Consider the following 24594-nt stretch of genomic DNA (forward strand, 5'->3'; position numbering starts at 1 on the left):
AGCTCAGGTCATGATCTCACAGTCCATGAGTTCAAGCCTGCATCAGGCTCTGTGCTGACAGCTCAGAGCCTGGAGCCTGCTTCAGATTCTGTCTCCCTCTCTCTCTGCCCCTCCCCCACTCACACTATGTCTCTCTCTCCTTCAAAAATAAATAAACATTAAAAAATTATATTTACTTAGGCATAGAGCATATTTAGTTAGAATAATTATGTTTATATGAATACTTAGGATTGTGTCAATTTATGTGCCCAATAAATACAAAACACAGTATTTATCAGTTTTGAAGCATTCAATACTCAAACTGTGAAAAAGTATTTCATTTTGAAACTTGAAACAAGAAATTCATCTAATTTGGGGTCAAAAATACATTTGCTGTTTGTCTCTTAAACTTCTGACAAATTATTAAGTGCATTTCCACTTTTTTTTTTGGCTCGGTCATATTGTATATAGAGGTTTCATTTTTCTTCTGTGGTGAGTTATTCATCTTTGTTTCCATTTCTGGTTTTAGAGGAAACCTCACAATCCTTCTGAGAACATTTGCTTTCATATTGTTTTTGAAACCAGACTTTCACGACAAAGCCACAAAACAGCTCAGCAATAATACACATTAAAGAAAATGCTGTTTTGAATTCATATTTAGGAGATTTGGCAAAGAAACCATAAAATTTGACAAGTCAGAAAAGGCCCAGCACACAACATCTACACTCAGATTTTACTCATCCATCTCCCTACTCACTGATCTCTCAACTTTCTTCCTTTCTTTTTCCTTCCTCTCTCTCTCCCTCCTTTTCTCCTTTTCCTTTTCTTCTCTGTCTCTTCTTTCTGTTGTAGTCGAGACACTGAAGAAGTGGAAACAGGATGTAGGCCAGAGGTAGGAAGTTGATTTCTCAGAACAATATGATGGAAGCAGAAAATAAGTACTATAGTCAACACTACAATCAGGAATTTCGTCATCTGAAATCACAAGAAGATCTTGGCAACCTGGAGCCATTAGTCATCACCACAATTTCAAGAAAAATTCATGTATATCCACAAACACCCCACTGGTTTAGAATTAGGAGAGTAATGCTACAGGTATTCCCCAGGTGGGAAGGGACACTCCCTTGGAAATGGGTGAATTCCCACTGGATGTCCCCATTTTTGTTGGGGATCTTAGCTCACCTTCCCTGCATGGAGAGCCCCATGGATTTCTTAAAGTGCTTTCTTCAAGAATGGGAACAGAATTGAGAACTCTACCATGCTGAGGAAATCTAGAAAGCTCCTCCCTGCACAACAAATATGAGAAAAATTAAAGACTGAGGAATCCCTAGAACCCTTCCTATTATGGCTTCTATTTCTTAACTCACATAAATAACACAAGATTTTATCCTTGTTCTATTGAAGAGACTTAGAAAATATCACTACGAGACTTTCACTGGATGTCCCATAATTAAAGCCAGGTAATTATCCATTCCTGCCTGCTCTTCTTTAGATATATATTTTATAAACTGAACTATTGATTGCACACATTTATAATAAGGAAGAATTTACACAGTAACACACACATACACACATGCACACACCATCACAACATAAAGTTTAACTATTTTGTTTATCATATTGGTTGTTTTCTTAGTTAAAAAATAGCCTTTTTCAGAATACAATGAAGAAATTGTAATCTTTTTAACAACTGGTGCTGGAAAAAAGAACTGTACATCCACATGGAAAAAAAGTCAGTCTAGACACAAACCTTAGACTCTTCACAAAAATTAACTCAGAATGGATTGCAGACCTAAATGCAAACCATTAAACTATGAAACTCCTCAGAGATACCATAAAAGAAAATCTAGATGATGTTGGGTTTGATGATGACTTTTTAGATACAACCCCAAAAGCATGATCCACCAAAGAAAGAACTGATAATCAGAACTTCATTAAAATTAAAATTTTTCTGTTCTGCAAAAGATATTGTCAAGGAGAATGAAAAGATAAGCCACAGATTGGAAAAGAAATATTTGCAAAACCTCACATAAGTTATCTACTGCTACATCATAAACTATCCCAAGTGTCAGTTGAACAACAATGTTTTACTTTTTTCAATTCTATGGCTTGATTTTCTGCTCCACATAGTGTTGACTGGAATCACTCATGTGGCCACATTCAGCTGGAAATTTAGCTAGGATTCGAACATCCCAGATGGCTTCATTCACACCTTTAGCAATTGGTGCTGGTTGTCAGCTAAAATGCTTCCTTTTCTTCTATGTGACCTTTTATCCTCAAGGGTATCCTCCCATACCCTTTTTGATAGAGTAGCCTTGCCTTCTTTACACAGCACTTGGCTTCCCAATGAGTGAAACACAATCTGCAAGGGCCCTTAAGTACTAGGTTTAGAAGTTACTTTCTATTGATCAAATGAATCAGGAAGACCAAATTCAAGGAAAGAGGAAGTATACTCCATCTCTTGATGGACAAAGGGGCAAAGTCATATTGCAAAAGAGTACATGGGATGTCAGGAGTTGTTGTGGCCATTGTGAGAAATGACATCCCACAAACATATAATACTTTTCCATAGAAAATATAACTTACTGTAGTTATATTATGTCTGAGATTTAAAATATTTGCAAATTATAATAAGTGTACTGTAGAACTTTCTTTACAGAATGTTCGACTTTAAGTCCTAAACTTTTATTCAAAGTCCACATTATTAAATTACTCAAATTGCAAAAATACCATCATACACATACTCCATTTGTGTTCTCCAAATAAAGATCTTGAGAATTTTTGGAGAGCTTCCAGTAGGATGTGGATATGGATTATATGCCTTGATGAACTAGTTATTTTATTTCCTTAAAAAAAATGAGAATTATATGTAACCCATTATGGTTCAATCTTTGTCTTGACTACCAAAAAACATTTTGTGATTTCCTCAGTAAAGACATTTAAAAATACACTCATTCCTTTACTTTATCACTTGTTTCTTTTATTCTACATTAATGTAGTTTTGGATATTTTGCTGCCCTACTTCTTTTTCACTTTGACTTGAAGCCACTTAAATTTTTCAGGAAAAATGGATTTTAAATAACCAGTATTAAGTTAATATCTAAGAAGAGAACACAAGAATGATGGACAATGAGGTTATTGTCTTACAGATTAACAAGCCAAAGCTGTGAAAAGTAGCACATCTCACCAAAGGCTTCTCATCACTTCCAACACAAACATCAGGAAGCAGAGGGAGGCACTCATGCTCTCTCAAAATCCAAACTAGTTTCATTCGAATCATACAGTAAAAGTCTTCAAAAGGACTCAGATTGGTAAACTTAAGGCAAAGTCACAGATAATGATCTTTGTTTTTCAAGATTAACAAGGAACAAATTTTTCTGCCCCTACTTATTAATATGCATGTGCTCAATCTTACTGTTATAAATAAACATATTTTTTAAAAAATAACCAACACTTTTTTACCAAAAGATATTTAAACACATGGTGGAGGAATCTTAGGGAAAATCCAGAGGCTGAATCCAATGTATTCCAAGAAAGGGACAGGAAATCAAATCACTAAAAAACCTCACTATTTGCCTAAAGTGCTGCTGGTTTTGTGCATGCTTTGTTGATGATATAGGCATGTTTCCTAAACGTTACTGCTGGTTTTGTGTATGGCTTATTGGTGATATAGGCATGTTTCCTAAATGTTACTGCTAAAATTTTCTACCTCATCTAAGTACATTTGTTTTGAAAGAGAAAAAAATTTTGCTTTTCTAGGTTCTAGAATATCCCCACTGCATTTTACACATCTCAGTATGTACAATTTTCTAAAACATAATTTTTAAAAATATATAATTGAAGCACGAATGATTCTCATAGCCTCATAACTGACCCAATTCTTCTTTACTGAAAGACAATGAAAGAGTCCTAAAACTATAAAAGAGTACTAAAAAGTATGACAGTTATGGATTGTTTAATAGCTAGGCTTGATTTTATTGTTTCTCCAGTTAAATATTGTTTCCTTTTTTAATAACAGTGTCAACCTCTTCAATATCCAACTTACAAAATATTTGACTTTCATATTAATAAAGGTAGAGGCTTATAATACACTGCTCCCTTTTAATATGTAATATTGGTTGTCTTGTCACCTTGACCCTTAACAAGTGACACTGTGACTGGCACAGAATAATCTAAATCACTGCTCCTGAGGGGCGCCTGGGTGGCTCAGTCAGTTAAGTGACCGATTTCAGCTCAGGTCATGATCTCGCAGTTTGTGAGTTCGAGCCCCGTGTTGGGTTCTGTGCTGACAGCTCAGAGCCTGGAGCCTGCTTCGGATTCTGTCTCCTTCTCTCTCTGCCCCTCCCCCACTTGTGCTCTCTCTAGCAAAAATAAATAAATCTAAAAAAACATTTTTAAATCAGTGTTCCTGAAAAGGCTTCTTATTTGCAACAGGCAAATCCTACCCAAATTAACAAAATAAAAGACAGGCTTATTAAAGAATACAAAATATGTCAAAACACTAAAACAGGAAATAAAGTATAGTTGGGACCTGGGACTGCAAAACTGGAAACTAATTACTCCGTCTGTCATTAACTGCCTAGACTATTTCTCTTAAGTTTACTCAGTGAATATTTTAATCTGTACTATTTTTTATCATATTTTTATGTGTACCCATTTTTACCACAGCCCAACATGGTTACCTGTTCAATTCTGTATTACTACCCATAAGTTCTAGAGCTGAATTCTGAATGACAAGTTTCTCAGTACCTTGACACCAAAATTCTAAGGCAGATATATATTATTACTCTTTTGAATGTTTACCCAGAGTCTGTCACTGCAGATTATCAGAAACATACACTTAACCTATGGATTCATTTAGCTGTGACTGTACTAAGATAGAGTCATATGATCAACTGGAGCTGTGGGTAGGCAGACAATGATTAACATGTCTATTGCGATTTACTAAATGTGTACCTTGGCATAGCAACATAAAAGAATTTCTGTTTTCTTATACGTTAAAACCAATACTGTTTGCTTAATATTTGCCTTGCCTGCCCTTAAGTCCTATCTATAAAAACAAATGAATTAATAAGAAAGAAAGCACATGGGCAAACATTAAAGCCCTGGAATGCAGCCAATAACACTTTTCTACTGTCAATCAAACTGTTGATGAGGAGACAAACTATAGATAAAAATCATAGTCTCTGAAGATGTTGTGAATTTCATATAGGTAATTTTTAATTGTTACAGATGAAATCAAGAGTCTCACATAACTCCGGTATTTTTATTTCTTCCCTAGACATTAAAGTTATAATGCTTTTTCTAAAGAAACTGAAGAGATGAATTTTACCTTGATATCCAAGGTTTGAGGAATATATACTGATTTTAACTTTTAAGTTTTCCATTATTGCAAGTGGATTTATCTGTCTTGGAATTCTAGAATTTTCTTTGAATTTTCTTTGCTTCCTTATTTTTATTTGATTTTTCTTTAGCTGTTGCTGCTTCTGGTGGTTTATTTATTTTATACTTCCTATTTTCTAGAAATTTATCACTGGTGAGGATGTGAAGATAACACAAATTGGAGAAAAAGGAAATTAGTAAAGAGTCTAAGCCCCCCTGAGAGAAGACAGGATAATCCAACAGTTTACAAAAGCAAAAGGAATGCTGTTGAAAATAATTTATACGGGCACCTGTGTGGCTTAGTTGCTTAGGCGTCTGACTTCAGCTCAGGTCATGATCTCATGATTTGTGAGTTTGAGCCCGGTGTTGGGCTCTATGCTGACAGCTCAGAGCCTGGAGCCTGCTTCAGATTCTGTGTCTCCCTCTCTCTCTGCCCCTCCCCTTCTCATGCTCTGTGTCCCTCCATCTCTCAAAAGTGAATAAACATTTAAAAAAATTTTTTTAAAAAAGAATATAATTTTTAGAGGCAAATTCTTGAAGTCAGCATTTATTTCTTTTTATTATTCATTTTGAGATGAACATTGCATTCTTTGTAGATTAAAAATGTCCTCCAAATCCAAAAGATGTTATGCAACTAGTAAGGACATTATTAAGCCTTTGTTAGTAGTAGAGAGGTATTTTATTTACTAATTATAGTACTCCATTGACTTTTAATTTATACCCATAAATTATCATCTTTCTTCAAATTTAGTTGTAATTGTCTGTGAGAGGTATTGTTTTAACCAATCAAAACACAGAGTATAGAACTAGATGAGATTAAAAAAAGAAAAAAATTTCCTACAAGGCCAAATCAACAAAACTGGAAATTCAGCCTTTCTTACTTTTTCGTGGAAATGTTAAAACACATTGCCCACCAAGTGGATGCTTAGTATCAACAAAACCCTTATGATAAATGACACACAAAAATTATATGATTTTAAAAGGAAAGTTGATTTTTAAAATATTTAATGAGCACCTCTTGGAATATGGCATCACATTTGTAACAAGAAAGATCTAAAAATTCTAAAGGAGTATTTACTTCCAAAAGACAGAAATTCTTTGTGGGGAGATAGGCCTGTAGACCTGAAAAATGTCTGTAAAGTTAAGCAACAATATAAGCTTGGTAAATTCCAAATAAGTAAGAAAGAATGAGTGTTATACTAGTTCAGGGGAGAGAATAATAACTGATTGGAGAAGGAATGGCTGTGGAGCTCATTACTTGAAGGAAGCTAAAAATTAATATGGACCTTAAAGGATAGGAAATAGTTGGAAAAAAAATGTAATATTTCCACCAGGAGGAATACCTCAAGCAAAGACTCAAAGAGCAAGTTCCACAGATTGAAGTGAGAGATTTGGTTCAAGAGCATTGAGAAATCCTTTCTTCCAAAATCACGTTGAATTGACGGGAAAAAAAAAAAAATAAAGAAGTTACAAGATTAAAACTATGAAGGAAAGGATGTCAGCAGTGGACCAAAAATTTTGAGGGATTTCTGTAAATAGAAAGTAGATGGAATAAAATTGACAGAGAAACCAAAAGAAACCAAAGAAAGAAACCCAATCTACAGAAAAAAAAAAAAAAAAACTACTGAGTTGAGAACTCCCTTCCTTGCAGAGGCCCAGAAAAAATTCCAAGCTCAAATTGAGCACAAGATTAAGGAGTGAAGTGAGGAATTATTATCCAAAAAATCAATTTAATTTATAACTAATTACACTATAGAAATATACATTAGTTAATTAAAGATTGTTTAATTAAAGATCTCTTTATAAGGTAGCTGGAACAGGAATACCACTTTCCATCCCCATCATAATGAGGTATCAGCAGTAGTTGTTTGCCTCTAGGATGTTTATAATCTGCTCTAAAAATAAAATGCAGTGTCTTTTCTGATAGGGCTCACAGATTGGGTATCAATGCCAAATAGGGAAATCCTGAAAAAAGTGGAAAAATAGAAGTCCACAATGGATGAGAAGGAAATTATTTTAAAAGTTTATTTTTTGAGAAAGAGAGCTCACAAGCAGGAAGGGGCAAAGAGAGAGGGGACAGAGGATCTGAGTGGGCTCTGTGCTGACAGCAGCGAGCACCACGTGAGGCTTGAACTCATGAAACCTGGAGATCACAACCTGAGCTGAAGTCAGATATTCAACCAACTGAGCCACCCAGGTGCCCCAAGAAGGAAATTATTTTAAAAAGGAAAGATAAACTTTGTTTGCTTTCTACCCTCAGATTAAACTGCACTTTCTCCTTTTCTTTTATTATTTTTTTTAACCAAATATGAGACCTTCAAGACATCTGTCTACTATATGCCTACCGATCCTGAAAGGAAGTCTAGAAGGCAGTATTCTTCCCTCATGGGCAGTGCTCACAATAGCCTTCAAACAGGTAAGAGGCCCAATGGGGAAATACACTTACAGAAGTATAGAGAAAATCCATGATAGCTGACTACCAGTTCACCTAGCATTCAGGTGAAAAATATGAAAAGATAATCAAGGCTTACAAAAGAAAAACCAAGGACATGATCAGGATGAATAGATTAGGTTCCTGGACCCAACTGCCTTGTGTGTGTGGAGGCTTCCCCACACCAACAAGCAATTCTCAGACACCAGCAGGGTGTCCAAGAATTCAACTCAATTCTAATTTTGTCTACTCAGAGATAGAATCCGATTCCATAAGCAAAGGGCTCCATCCCACAAGACTACCCTCCATTTCAGCTGTCCGTTGCAAGCCCAGATTGTTACCTGTGCTTCTGACCTACTGGCTACAAACTGGAGGTTCCAATGACCCCTTTCAACTCAGGATGTCAATCATGAGACCAGGTTGTTACCTGTACTTCTGACCAACTGGCTACAAATCAGAAGTTCGCACAATTCCCTCCTTGGGTTCAATTAATTTGCTAGAATGGTTCACAGAACTTGAGAAAACCCGTTTACTCACAAGATTACCAATTTATTACAGAGGATATTAAAGGATACCAATCAATAGCCAGATGAAGAGATACATATGTCAAGGGCTTGAACAAAGGAGTTTCTGCCCTTGTGGAGCGTGTGGCCCCAAACAATGGCACATGGAACCCTTCCAGTTCCTCAGTGTAGAAGTTCCCTGAATCCTTTCCTTTAGGGTCTTTATGGAGGCTTCATTACATAGGTATGATTGATTAACTCATTGTCCATTAATGATTGATTCAACCTCTAGTCCCTCTCACCTCCCAGGGCGGGGGTGGGGGGTGGGGTTAAGGGGTTGAGACTGAAAGTTCCAACCTTCTAAAAACATAGTTAGCTTCATTGGCAAACAGCCCCCATCCTTAGGTGCTTTCCAAAAATCACATCATTCACAGAACAGGACACCTTTATCACTCTCAACACTTAGGAAATTCCAATGGTTTGGGGAGCTGTAAGCCAGGAACTGTGGAGAAAACCAAATATGTATATATCTGAATAAATCACAATATTGCCATGGATAGCTAGTAAATCTAACAGATGTTAAATGAATAAATAAATATCTAACATACAAATCTGGAGGCCATGCCTAGAGACATTTTTAACTGTCACAGCTGGGTGGCAGTGGGGGAGCTACTTGCATCCAGTGAGTGCAGGCCAAATATGTTGGCAAAAATACTATGATACACAGGAAAGTCCTTCACAACAAAAAAAATTGTCCATCCAGCCCCAAATTTCAGTAGTGCAGAAGTTGAAAAACTCTGTGCCCATTTCTCCCCTGAGTCTTTAATAGCATTCTGGAAATACTTTTCTTATTTTCCCCAGTATAGGCATGTGAAACTCCTCCTTCCCTCCCCACCCCCAGGAGATTCTCACTATTTTTATAAAACTGTTCTCTCAGAATTTTGAGATACTGACAGAAATACATCTTGTTCTTGTTGTGTCTGAGCTTAGAATTTCTCTAGGATGAATTTGCAGGGTGGGGGTGGAATCAGGTACCTTTACTTTTCTTTATCAGTACTTTCCTGCGTCTACGGAAGAATAGCTTTACTTACAGTTTACTTGAGGTTTGCTCTACTTTCTCCCTGAAACTAAACGTGAATCCTTTCTAACTTGCAGAAATTTTTGACTGATGGATCTCTCTTTTGTAACGCCCTAGAGCAGTTATGGATTTATTCCCTTGTTTATATCTTTTCTTTTTTCTTTTTTTTTTTTTTTTTTTTGCCATTTCAGTGGCCTTCAGGGAAACAAGAAAGATTAGCATATATTATTAGATTGCCATTTTTAACAGCAAGTTGCTGATTATTTTTGAAAACTTACATCCATAAATTTAAGCTACAAAAAATCCCTGGTAACTAGAATTTGTGAACATTTTCAGGTTTTTTTGTTATAAAAGTCACTGGAACTATTTCCTATGTTATTTTGAAAGTTTAATTTTGATACTGATATTTTTACTAGAGGAAAATTTTCTTCCTGGGCTCATTTCTTAAAGTGCAGAGTTATTTTAAACTAGACACTAATAAGCATTATTATAGTATTTCATATTTTATAGGCTTTCAGATATTTTCAGATTATGATTTCATAATCACATTATCATGTTTGAACCTCATAATTCCAGGAGTAGGTATTATTTCGCTCTCTTAACTGTGGGAAAACTGAAGTTTTGAGAGGCAAAGTGAGTTTTGGATGAAGTTGCACAGTTGGTTGTAAGCAAGTCTTCTAACTCTATTTATTTAATTCACCTACTGGTTTACCACACTGCTTTCTTAATTATACAGAAAACAGAATGTTTACTTCAACATTGTATCAGTGGTTCCATTCCTTAATGGGGAGGGTGTTCTATGATGATCCAAGAAGAGTACCTTGCATTAGACCTCATCTCCACACACGCCCTTGTAGATGCCACCTGCAGAGCCCCATTAATATAAATGTGCCACTAACTGAATGGAAATAAAATAAAAAATAAAAATCAGTCAATAGATAACAATGCTCTTGATTTAGAAAGAAAATTCTAAGGAACCTGAAGAATAAGAAGCCCAGTCAAGCTAACGTTTGGGGGTTTCAGACCAAAGAAAGAAAACATTTTTAAAGAAATTTTTCAAGTGTTGATCAAGTCAGGATATCTTGTGTGTACTTCTCAGTGTGCAAAATCTCACCTTTGTGCCTTCTGATTCATTATTTTCTTGATTCTATATTCATTCAAAACTTGGGAAGTTAGAAAAATGACTTTTCTCAATTCTTCTACTTTTGTAGAAAGATGAAGTTTTACTCATTGATTTATCTACTGATTTCTAGTAGAATAAAACTGTGGGTTCACTGTAAGCCTCTTTTCCCACTAAAATCCAGGCAAGTACTGTGACTTATCTTCAAGGATGTGGACTATCCAGTTTTTTTCTTCCTCTTTCTTCCTTATCAGAAGTGGTCCCTGCCTTAGCCCAAAGGGAAATACTGCTTTTTGTTGTTGGCCATACTCAGTGTTACTGGGGGGAGACGAGCTTTTCCACAATCTGAAAAACATCTCACTTAGGAGTATAGCAGGAGCAACAGAAATATTATTTGTATAAACCTTCCACTAGAGGACAAAGATTTCTGTCCTCACTTTTCCTTAGAACTGGTATTAAGGGGGCACCTGGGTGGCGCAGTCGGTTAAGCGTCCGACTTCAGCCAGGTCACGATCTCGCGGTCGGTGAGTTCGAGCCCCGCGTCGGGCTCTGGGCTGATGGCTCAGAGCCTGGAGCCTGTTTCCGATTCTGTGTCTCCCTCTCTCTCTGCCCCTCCCCCGTTCATGCTCTGTCTCTCTCTGTCCCCCAAAAAATAAATAAACGTTGAAAAAAAAATTAAAAAAAAAAAAAAAAAAGAACTGGTATTCGGAATAATGAAAAAAATAGCTACAATTTATCCAATGCTTAAGATGCAAGTATTGTTTTAAAAAATAAGTATTTTTCATAATTCCATAGTCCTCACAAAACTCCAGTAAAGATGGTACTATTTTTTACTCTAATCTTATAGATAAAAGGGAGAACAAGATAGAAATAGCTTGCCTAGTAAGCAGTGAAACCTTGATACAAATCCAGTCTGTCAAATTGTAGAACCTATTCCTAAATTATTTAACTTATTTCAATTAACTATTTCTTGGGAAGTTAGGAGTTTTAATACTATATCCATTCTCTTTTTTTCCATTTCTGACACGCTTTTTTTTTCATGGCAAGAAAATATGACATGAATTTTCACATATGCAGGTCAGAATTGTGGTTACAAATATGAACATGATTTAAATAAAACTTTTCTTGTATTTGCTACGAAAAAGAACTTTTCACACGCAAGATTCAATGAGTTTTGGTAGTGTGAAACGAGTTTGGGCTAGTGAAGGGCTAGCATTTTCAAATTAGTTTTTGACAGAAGATTGTAACTTAAATATGTAATTGCTTTTGTCACCAAACCTTTCATTTTCATTTGCCTTATTTCTGGTAAACTTCATTTCACATTCTCTAAGGGACTGTCCCAAATCTCTGGTATTGTCTCAGGATTATGACTCTCATCTTTCAGAAGTACCTCTGCTTCCTGTCTCACAGACAATGATAGGCCTTCAAATATGAACTCCTTCAAGTTTCCCCCCATCTATATCTCTAACTGCCCAGTAATGATACCCATTCTCTTGGTCTTTCCACCTATCTTGCAGGAAAGAAAGCTCTTTATTCCTGGCAGGTTAATCTGTGCTTTAAATCTAGTTCTTATCTCCTTCGAGATGTTTGAGTAGCAACTTATTTTCATCATCCCTATTTTCAATATCCCTTTTCCAGAGTCTCCTTTCTCTTCTCTACAAACATGCTGTAAGTCCTCATATTCAGAAAAAAAAATAAAAAAGAAAATTCTTCCTACACACTATACAAACTATTGCCTATTTCCCTCCTTATCTTTACCAATTATTTTCTTGAGAGTGTTACATAATTTATACTCATGACTTCATTATGTTCATTCATTCCTCAGTCCAGTGAGTTTGGCTTCTGTCACCACCCCTCTAAAAGTCATCTTTAATCCACCAATGGTCTTATGACCACCATATCTGCAATCAGTTTTCAACTTCCATCTTATGTAACTTACACAACATTGATAATGTTTATAATACCCACTTGCTGAAGCTCTCATTCTTTGTTTTCTTGGGGAGACTTTTATTCTTTTTTATTTATTCTTTTTGTTGCATTTATATGGAAGTTCCCATTCCTTTTGAGAAAATATATGGCCTAGAATTTTTAGAAGATTGTTATATGTAGATATGTAATATATATTTTAAATACAGATATAAATGCAGATATCAATATAGATGTAGATATATTTTAAGCTATAGAAACACATGCATATCTTACAGAATTTCTATAATATGAAATTTATTGAAATTCAGTTTGCAGACTCAAACTAAGCCCATATTATAACAGGATAACGTCTTCAAGGTTCATCCATATTGGAGCATATACCAGAATTCAATCTTCATTTTAAAGGTTGGATAATATTCCATTGTACATATATATTACGTTTTGCTTATTCATTCATCCACCAGTGGATTCTTGCATTGCTTCCATGTTTTAGCTGTTATGAATAATGCTGCTATGAATATAGGTGTACAAATATCTTTTCAAGTCTCTGCTTTCAGTTATTTCAGATATCCAAAAGTGGAATGGCTGAATCATGCAATAATTCTATGTTTTATTTTTTGAGAAACCACCATACGGTTTTCCACAGTGGCTGGACCATTTTACATTCTTATCAATAACGCACAAGAGTTCCAATTTCTCCATATCTTGGCCAATACTTGTTATTTTTCTCCTTCACTTATTTTTTTTATAATAGACATCCTAATGGGTATGACCTGGTATCTCACAGTTTTGAGTTGCACTTCCATAGTGATTAGAGATGTTGAACATGATTTTACACGCTCCTTGGCCATTTATACATCTTCTTTGGAGAAGTGTCTACTCAAGTCCTTTGCCCATTTTTGAATCAGGGTATATGTACTTTGATATTGTTGAGTTTTAGAAATTCTCTATATATTTGGGATAATCTCTTATCAGATATGATTTACAAATATTTTTTCCCAGTTGCTTTTTTACTCTATTGATAAATGTTTTTTGATGCACATATATTTTTAATTTTCATAAAATCCTATTTGTCTGCATTTTCTTTTGTTGGCTGTATCTCTGGTGTCATGTACAAAACTCATTGCCAAATTCAATATCATGAATCTTTTGTCCTATATTTTATTTTAAGAGTTTTATAATTTTAGGTCTTATATTTAGGTATTTGATACAGTTTGAACTAAAATTTTTATATGGTTTTAGGTAAAGGTTCTATTTCTCTAATTTTTTTTTTCCTTTCTTCATTTAGTCTTAGGTTTAGTTTGTTCTTCTTTTTCTAATTCCCTAAGTTGTAAAGATAGGTTGCTTATTTGAAATCTTTCTTCCTTTTTAATATAAGTATTTACAACTATAATTTTCCACTTAGTACTGCTTTTACTGTGTCCCATAAGTTTTGGTATATTGTGTTTTCATTGTCATTTGACTCTAAGTATTTTCTAATTTCCCTTGTGATTTTTTTCTTTGATCCATTGGTTGTTGAAGGATGTGTTGTTTAACTTCCATAAATATGTACATATTTTCAGTTTTCTTTCTGCTATTAATTTCTAATTTCATCCCATCATGGTTGGAAAAGATACTTTGTATGATATCCATCTTTTCATGTGTGTTGAAACTTAATTTGTGACCTAATATACAACTTATCCTGGAAAATGTCCCATGTGTAATTGAGAAGAATGTCTATTCTGCTGTTTTTGAGTAGTGCTGTTGAATACATGGAGGTACTGGACAGTGTTGCATCCAGCTAGGGCATGGAAGCTCTGAGCCCCTTCCCTCATACCTTGCCATAGGCATTTCTACCATCTGAATGGTCATCTGTTTTCTTTATCATATCCTTTTATAATAAACCAGTAAACATAGGCAAGTGTTTCCCTGAGTTCTGTGAGCCATTCTAACAAATTATTAAACCTAATTGTGAGAATCCCAATTTATAGTCAATCAGTCAGAAGTACCGGGACTTACGATTGGCATCTGTAGTACAGAGAAGGGCAGTTTTGTGAAGTTGAGTGCTTAACATGTGGGATCTGATGATACCTCCAGGTAGGTAGTATCAGAATTGAGTTAAATCATGAGACACCCAGCTTGTATTGCAGAGAATTGCTTGATGTGTGGAAAACCCACATAGCTGATGTCAGAAGGGGTATGAGTGAGTGTGGCATAGTGTGAGAATAAAGGAAACAAAGAAGGAGTGTGTTTTTCCCTTATAACTATCATACTAGCTTTTATAATTGCTTAGGCATTTACTTTAGTATGATCTTTATTTCTTTACATGGCATTGAGTTACTGTCTAGGGTACTTTCATTTCAACCTGTAGGGCTCCCTTTAGCATTTCTTGTAGGGCAAGTCTAGTGGTAACAAACTCCCTCAACTTTGGTTTATCTTTTAATGTCTTCATTTTTCACTCACTTTTGAAGGACAGTTTTATCTAATATAGAATTCCTGATTGATATTTTTTTTCATTTAGCACTTTAAATATATCAATGCACTGCCTCCTAGATTCTAAAGTTTTTTAACAGGAAATCTGTGAATTATCTTATCAATGATTCTTTGTATGTGATGAGTCACTTCTCTATTACTGCTTTCAAGATTTTCTTTGTCTTTCAATAGTTTGATTATAACATGCCTCAGTGTATCCTTGAGTTCATACTACTTTAAGTTTGTTAAGGTTCCTTGATATTTATATTTGTATCTTTCATCAAGTTCGGGAAATTTTTTGGTTATTTTTTAATCAAATAATTTCTCTATCACTTTCTCTCTCTGTCTCTCCTTATGGACTCCCATGATGCATATGCTGACGCACTTGGTGGTGTTCACTTTTACTCAATCTTTTTTTTTTTCTGTTCCTCAGATTTCATAATTTCAATTGCTTTATCTTCAATTTCACTGATTCTTCTGTCTCCTCAAACCTATCCTTGAGTCTCTCTAGCAAATTTTTTATTTCAGTTGTTATACTTTTCAGCTCCAGAATTTCTTTTTTGGTTTCTTGTTAGGTTTTCTATTTTTATTTATAGCACCATTTTGTTCATATATCATTTTCTTGATTTCTCCACATATTCCTTTAGTTCTTTGAGTATTTTTTTTAAAAAGTTTATTTATTTATTTTGAGAGACAAATACAGAGGGAGAGAGTGAGTGAGCATGAGCAACAGGGGTAGGGGAGGAGGCAGAGAAAGATGGAGAGTGAGAATCCCACACAGGTTCCATGCTGTCAGCACAGAGCCTGACATGAGACTCAATCTCATAAACCATGAGATTATGACCTGGGCCCAAATCAAGAGTCAGATGCTTAATTGACTGAGCCACCCAGGCACTCCAGTTCTTTGAGCATCTTTAAGAAGATTGTTTTAACGTATTTTTCTAGTAGATCTACCATCAGGTCTTCTCAGGAAAAGTTTCTGTTGGTTTGTTGTCTTTCTTCAAATGGGACATATTTTCTCACTTATTTGTATGCCTTGTGATTTTAATTTGAAAACTAGACATTTGAATCTAATAATGCAACAATCCTAAAAATTACATTCTCCCTCTTCCCCATGGCTTCCTGAGGTGTTGTGTTTTTTTTTTTATTTTTATAGGTTGTCTCTATGCCAAGGATCAGTATGATGTGTAAACTTACAGTCTTATGAGATCTTTTCTTTTCTGACTACTTTTTTTCAATGTTTATTTATTTATTTTGAGAGAGAGAGAGAGAGAGAGAGAGAGAGAGAGAACATGTGAGCAGGGTAAAGGCAGAGAGAGAGAGAGATGGAGAGAGAGAATCACAAGCAGGCTCCACACTGTCAGCACAGACCCCAATGTGGGGTTCAGTCTCATGGACCATGAGATCATGACCTGAGCTGAAATCAAAAGTCAGGCACCTAACTGACTGAGCCACCCAGGTGTCCTTTACCAAGTCTTTTCTGAGTCTGCACCTTTCCCTGGGCATGTGTGGTGACTTACTAATTTCCCCCATATGAATGGTTGATTTTGAATATCCTAGTCTTTAATGTCTGGTTCCCAAAATAGAAAAAAGAGGAAAATTAAGTATGGGGGGAAAAAGGTGCCAGCCATTTAAATCCGGAAGTCACTTCAGCTGAAAGGGAAGGGTCTTCCAACAATAAGTAGAGGGGCAGCAATAACAGCAACCCACCTCTGTGTCTGCACCTCCATAATGAGAAGCAGCAATCAGCAGTCAGAACGCAGATCCTTGATAGTTGGAAGACAGGGTCCTTACTGTCATTGACTCCTGAAAACTATGTGAAAGCTACTTCAGGAACATGTGCAGTTGCCTGCCATTGGGCTGAACAGTGGAGATGGAAAACTGAGTAGGGCTGAAATTGACTGAAATTAATCATAAATTAATGCCCAAGCCCTCTCCTGAAAGTAGCAAGCCCTTAATAGATTCCAGAAATCCAGAATAGTTGTATCAGATACATTCTGTTAAAGTAACTGTTTCATGGGTGGGAGGTTGGATTCTTAATGTTTCCTACTGCACCATCTTCCAGAATCTTTCATGCCCAAATAAGTCTTTTTAAGGATCATCAATACCTTCCTGTACTTGAAACAAATGCAATGACTCATTGGAATAAGAATGTAACTTTCATAATATATTTTCTAAATTGAATTAAAAAGTGATGTTAGTGCCATTGTCCTATTGTTTTCTCAATACATTTGTACAATTTTGAGTCTTTTTTTCAGTGTTTTCAAAATATATTCTAATAGATATATTGACAAATTGATATTGGAAATTTTTAATAATTTTCATTTTCAGCTTTCCTTTCTATGTATTACTCTAGTTAGTGAGACTCCATCTCAAATACAGTAGGAATGTGCTTGCTACCCTCGTGGGTTCTATGAAATGCTTATTGACAGGAGTGACTTTCCTTGCCTGGAAATATTGCCTGTAGTAACCAAAGTATTTGCTCTCACAGTCCCAATTTAGATATCAGGGAAGAGCAAGAACTAAAAAGCAAGAAGTAAATACCACCTGAGTCATGTCTGAAAAGAGTGATAAGTCCACACAACTTTTTAAAAGAACACAATCTGTTAGGTAAGAATGAAATCAATGCACAAAACTGCAATAAAATACAAATCTCCAGATGTAGTTTATGAGGTGACAGGGTTTTAAGTATGAACACATATGCCCTGTGAAGTTCTAGGGTAAGATATTAAAATTCACACTCTGACCTGAAGAATTTTGTCCTTTTGCTTATGATCATGAACAATGGTGGGACTCCAACAGGGGATTCTCCTTTCCCTCTGGAAAATCCCTACTTCTTCCCTTTTAGAACTGAAAGAGACTAACTCCAAGTTATGAGGCTACTGGGGAATTTCAGCTAACTCCTGTGGGGAAAGAGATGGAAATAAGCATTCCTCAACAATCCCATTGATCAACCACAGGTTTCTCATAAGCATCTCTCAGATTCCTATAGGTCCCACTGAGAGAAGTGGGCAAAGTGGAATCACCACATTTAGTCACATTTACTATACTGGCTGACACTAACTGTAACAACTATTCATTCCTCCTGAATCCTGTTCCAATCTGGCACATGCTAGATGGTAAGAAGCAACAGGAGGCCTTAATGATCACCATCGCTTCTTGGCAGGATACTTTAGCTTAGTACCAGTATGGAACAGGTATCTATGAAATCAGATACCTGGAAACTTGGGTCTGTGCCACTACCAAAATTATTTCAGGTCAAATTTCTATTAGTTACATGGCATCCTATCTATGTCACTTCTGGTTAAGCCATACCTTCTTACCTCCATATTCACCTTAGTCACTACAGGCCAAGTTCCTTAGTCCTAGGGTCTCATCTTCCCTCTGCTCCTTTCCTTCCAAATGCTTCCAATTCTGCTATCATTCCATACCCTTCCACAGGGTCTTTGGAATCCTCCATTCTCAAAAACAACAAATCAAATCCAAATTCTCTACATCCTTAAATCCTTAACCTCTTTCAGGGCCTGTGCCACATGCTCTTTTTTTAGCAGAAACCTAACTTTGATGGAAAGTCAGTTCTTCTCATATTGACTTTTCCGGTAGGAGCTGTACATTCTCCCATAAGTCAACATGAACATCGCAGCCCTGGAGGCAAGGATGGCAACCTCCTGGCTCCCTCCTGCCACTTCCTGTTTATTGCACACTTATTTTCATTCAAGAAGTCTCTTCTCCTTTTAAGGTCACACTATCTGGGCTTTATATCCATTTGCCTGAACCTGATGCTCTCACCTTCTAATCTTTAGACAATACCCCAACATTTAATCAGAACATTGCCATCTGACCCACAGTCTTCATCCTTAACTATCCAACACCTTACTGTACATCTGAGGTACTTAAACGACCTTCTCTATTTTGAAGATCTTTGCCTCCATTCAACTTCCACAATGTAATTCCAAAGTCATATCAGGATCTAGTCAACCTTTAAAATTAACTAATCTCCAGAATCTAAAACTTTGACTACAAAGTACTGTCCTAACACTTTTGTCTCATTAAAAAACAAAAGAAGAGAAGAGAAAATGGAGGAAGGGAGGGTGAAAGAATGGAAGAAAGAGGGAGAGAGGAAGAAAGAAAATTCTGTTCACCATCTTGAGCTGCTGCTGCATTTCCTTCTCCTTTCTTTCACAGCTGTTTCTCAAAAGAATTATCAACTTTCACTATCTTCAGTCCCTCATTTCACATTCTTTCTTCAGCCTGCTGCTTCAGTCGCAATTATTGAAACTATTCTCACTGAAGTTAACATTGTTTTCCTGATCACTTGATACTACCTCATTTTTGAAATCCTTTGTTTGGGTTTCTTGACTCTTCCAATTTTCTCTCACTTCTCTTGAGTATTTCTTTAGTTCTCTATGTAACTCTTAAATATTAGTGGCACCTAGAGGTCCATCCATACTTGCTCTCCTTTGTACACACATCTTTTCTAAAACAGCCTCTCCATTGGCATTATTTTTCCCACAGTTGGTGTACAATGACTGCTCAGCCCGTACACATCAATTCCACAACACTCTTCCAAGTTTCAAACAAGATTTTCCTTTGCCCCACAAATACTTCCACTTCAACATGCTACAGATATATCAATATCAGCATGCAATTTCTCCATTTATTTATGTAGTAGGTTATACCACACAAGCAAGAAACAGGCGAGGCTGCTAGACTAAATATCACAGGACTTAAAGCTATCTTTTCCATTTCTACGGCTGCTTACTCAACATTTATCATGTCTCATCTGAATTATTGTAATCACCATCTAGATCATAGAGCAAATACTCATTCCATCTTTATATTTTATACCCATACCTCTTTTCCTTCTGATTATTCAAAATACATAATATACAATATAATTTTTTAAAACATCTGAAAACAAACAAATCTGAAAACAAATAACTGATACCATCTAATATAAATTTTAAAAGAAGGGGGACATCTGGATAGCTCTGTCAGTTAAGTGTCTGGCTCTTGATTTTGGCTCAGGTCATGATGTCATGGTTTGTGGGATCGAGTCCCATGTCAGGCTCTGTGTTGACAGTGTGGAGACTTCTTGGTATTCTCTCTCTGTCTCTCTCTCTCTCTTTCCCTCTGCCCCCTCCCTTGTCATGCATGCACTCTCTCTAAAAAATAAATAAATAAACTTTTAAAAAAATATTAAAAATTTAAGAGGAGAGTATCTCCTTTTAAACTGAGAATGAGGGGTACCTGGGTGGCTCAGTCGGTTGAGTGCTTGGGAGCTTGATTTCAGCTCAGGTCATGATCCAAGCATCATGGGATTGAGCCCTGCATTGGGCTCCATGTCCAGCTCCATGCTGAGTATGGAGCCTGCTTGAGATTCTTTCTTTCCCTTTGCCCCTCTTCCCTGCTAGTGCACTTTCTCTCTCTCTCTAAAATAAAAATAAAAATAAAAATAAAAATAAAAAATGGAAAAGATTGTCTTTAAAAAAATAAAAATAAAAAATAAACTGAGAATGAATTTCAGTACTGCTCTTATTGGTTAACAAAAACCACATTTATGCTTGTGACACAAGCTCCTTACATTATTCTAGTCTAAAAAGAAAACATCTCAGAAAATTTCATCAGAATATCATTTTAGAAATCATGAGAACATTAGTATCACTTAAGAAAAATAAACTCAAGAATGTTATTATATTGCTCCATCTGACCCAACTGGAATTCTAACAATAAAAAAGGCATTTCCAAAATAATGGTCAAGTCTATAAGTGAGTAGGTGGTATATGCAGAATGTCTTCCACTTTCCCCTTCCCATCCCTTATCCATTCTTCTCTCTGTTCTTTGAGAAGATCTTTGGCCAAAAGAGGGATAGAGGAAAGCAAAAGAAGTTGAACTACTTTTCCAATCCCTTCCTGTGTGATGGTTAATTTTATGTGTCAACTTGGCTGGGCCACAGTGCCCAAATATGTGATTAAACATTATCTGGATATTTCTGTGAGATGATTTTTATTTTTATTTATTTATTTAATTATTATTTTTTTTAATATAATTCATTGTCAAGGTGGCTAACATACAGCATATACAGTGTGCTCTTGGTTTTGGGGGTGGATTCCTGTGACTCATCACTTACATACAATACCCAGTGCTTTGTGAGATGATGTTTAGATGAGATTAACATTTAAATTGGCGAACTTTGAGTAAAGCAGATTGCTCTCCAAAATGTCAATCAATTGAAGGCCTTTACAGAACAAAAACATTGCCCTCCCCGAAATAAAAGGTAGTTCTGTCAGTGGACAGCCTTCAGACTTGAAATGCAACATAAGCTTTTTCTGGGTCTCCAGCTTGCAGACCCATCCTGCAGAATTTGGACTAGGCCTCCACAATCCTATGAGCCAATCCTTTAAAATAAATGTCTTTCTGTATATATTTACAGAGAGCAAGAAAGATAAATATGTCTGAGTATATATACACCCTGACAAATACACCCTGCTCCAGCACTGAGTGTTTGGAAATAGCTGCGGCCCTGGTAAAATGACCCCTTCTCCACTTGTCCAGCTCCCACTGGGTTAACCTATTATCTCTTTTGTTACTTGGCTGTAAGTGTAGTAACAGTTCTCCCTGTTACTAGTCTCCAATATCTTACCATCTTTTATTTCTTAACACTGCCCACACTTTTGAAAGCAGTCCTTTCATTAAAGCAGTGGTTCCCACCTCAGGCTGCATCTTAAAAATCAGCTTTGGGAAGCTTTGAAAAATCCCAATGGCCAGGCCACAAACCAGACCAACCAAAACAGAACCTCTGAGAGCAGGATACAGGCAACAGTATTTTTTAAAGCTCCCCAAGTGTTTCCAATGTATAGCCAAGGTTAAGAACTATTGCATCAATGTCTCTTTATCTGAATCATTTGAGATGAATTTAGCTTCCAGCCACAGCACCAACCAGTATGCTGTCATCATCTAATATCCCCTTCAATGAATTCCTCTCAAAGCTTAAAAAAAAATGTTTCTTAAAATCCTATGAGCATTTATTACTTGTATTTTTCATATAATTATTTCCTATGCTGTCAAGAATTATTTCATTTTTAAGACTACTTATTTCTCTCAAAATGTGCCAGTTCATTCATTTGTGCCTACTCAAAAACTTGTCTCCCAGCTACCATTGTCACCCTTTTTAACCTCAACTTCTGGCAGAATAATCTTTCAAAAATGTGCCTGATCATGTTGTCTCATGATGCAAGTTTAAAATTGCAATCGGTCAAAGTCTATGGCCTATAAAAGTTGAAGCTTCTTGGTTAGGCATTAAAACTCTTCACACTCATCAGACTGGCATTAATTCTCAACAGTCTCCCCCGATTCTTTGCCCTACCATTCTACATTCTACTTATCACTTGCTGCTTCGGCTCCCCTTGTCTCTTTGTGCCTCCTCTTTGTATTAATTGGGATCATTTCTCCTGCCTGTAATCTCCTTCTGTTCTTCAGCAACCTGACCTTTCAGTCCGTCAACACTCAACTCAGATGTTACCTCCCCAATGAAGATAACTCCAGCCCCTCTATAATGCTTAATAATGAGTAGCTATTATTAACTAACTCTCTTGAGGCTTGGAGAGATTTCCCAAAAGAAGGGAATTGTACACTGGGACTGGAAAAAAAAAAAAAGAGCAAAGAAGCAAGTGATAGGGAGACGGGGAAAAAGGTTCAGATGGCTTACAGAAAACCCAAAGATGTGATAGCATCCAAAGCACACGTGATGAACTGCAAATATGTCTGTACGGATAAACAAAGGAGACTGATGCACAATAAACCTTGTAAGGAGGTTTTTTAATGTTTATTTATTTATTTTGAGAGAGAGAGAGAGAGAGTAGGGGATGGGCAGAGAGACAGGGAGACAGAGAATCCCAAGCAGGCTTCGTGCTGTCAGTGCAGAGCACTGAGCAGGGCTTAATCCCACAAACCATGAGATTATGACCTAACCTGAAATCAAGAGTCAGACACTTAACCAACTGAGCCACTCAGGTGCTCTAAGGAGTTTTTGTTATAATCTTAATAGCAAAGGAGTGTATAACTTTACAGACATCATTCACAAAGTCACAGAGAATAAATTAGAGAACAGAAATATTTGAGACAGAGAGGCCACCAGGAGACTGTAAAAGAAACCCAGCAGTTCCTCACTGAAGCTAGGTCAGTGGCAGTGAAAAAGAAAGAACATGCCATTTTCTGCATTATCTTTATGTATAAAAATTGTGTGGCTTTTGCCAAGCAGGTCTGTTAAAATTCAGAAAAAGAACTCAACACTTCACACATTCTTTTGACTGATTTAAATTTTATATGAAAATGTACATTCCTTTGGGGCACCTGGGTGGCTCAGTTGGTTAAGCGTCTGACTTCGGCTCAGGTCATGATCTCACAGTTCATGAGTTCGAGCCCCGTGTCGGGCTCTGTGCTGATAACTCAGAGCATGAAACCTGCTTCAGGTTCTGTCTACCTCTCTCTCTGCCCCTCCCCCGCTTACATTCTGTCTCTCACTCTCTCAAAAATAAATAAACATTAAAAAATATTTTAGAAAATGTACATTAGTTTAAAAATTTAGAGTCCAGTATCTTTAATGACATGTATATAAACAAATCAACTACAATTGGCTATGACATTGAAAGTTAATCATTCTTTCATCCGAAAGTCACCCTTTGCAACAACTTTTTCTCATTCCACTACTATTTTTTTTTTCTTTCCATTTGATAGCTTTTTTGGTCATTTGAATATGTCTGTCTTTACAGGTATATATGTAGGTCTTAAAAAATGTTTTGTCAGTGTAAAGAAGACTTTTCATGAATAAAGCAAAAAAATAAACATTATTAAAATGTTGGTAACAGGAACAAGTATGGGAAGTCCATTACTAGGTCTGTTTGTTGTCATGTAGGAGAATATAATTTCAATGAATAGTGTAACTTAGAGTTAGAACTCCATCAGAGAGTTTTGCTTTATATCTGGAAAATACATTTATTACAAAAAAAACTAAGAACTTCACATTTCTAGTTCAAAATAATTTGAGTGATGATATTACATCATAGAATGTCATACATGCAGTAACATAAACCATAATATTCTATGTATTCATTGCTGAAATGTCATGTGTTCACGTATAAAGCAAAGGTCACCAGAGATTCTCACACAGACACCCAAATGACTCTCATTCACACCATTAGTTTGAATTCAATGCTTCAAATTCTCCATGTAACAGTTATTATTGTCCTGTAAATTTCTTAGGGTCTACATTTTTTACTTTTCTGGTATCTGCAAAAACCCACTCACAGCAAGCATTTTGTGAGTCTAGTAACTTCAGTGTTCATGAGAAAAGTAATGTTATTCATAGAAAAGCTTTATTCCATCTCCTATTGCCTCTGCTTTGTTCCTATTCTTATCCCTCCTATCTCTTAATTCTGTCCTCTGCTCCATTGTATAGAATCTTATCTTTATATCACACACATGATTCATGAACCTTTAGTAAGGCCAACATCATACCTGCAAAAACTTACCTCATCCAAGAACTTACCAAGAGCTTTGCAAACAAATTGTGTTCTCCATCTACTAAGCAGTTAAAAATTGCTCCGTCTTATCATGTGTATAATACATTGTGAATGCAGAAGACATCTTGCCTAATGGGGTCTGATATTTTACCCAGATCATAATCTGTTTAGTATTTGCCATTATCCAGCATTTTCTCTTA

The sequence above is a fragment of the Leopardus geoffroyi genome, chromosome A2 (genome assembly GCF_018350155.1).
Source record: "Leopardus geoffroyi isolate Oge1 chromosome A2, O.geoffroyi_Oge1_pat1.0, whole genome shotgun sequence".
Classification (NCBI taxonomy): domain Eukaryota; kingdom Metazoa; phylum Chordata; class Mammalia; order Carnivora; family Felidae; genus Leopardus; species Leopardus geoffroyi.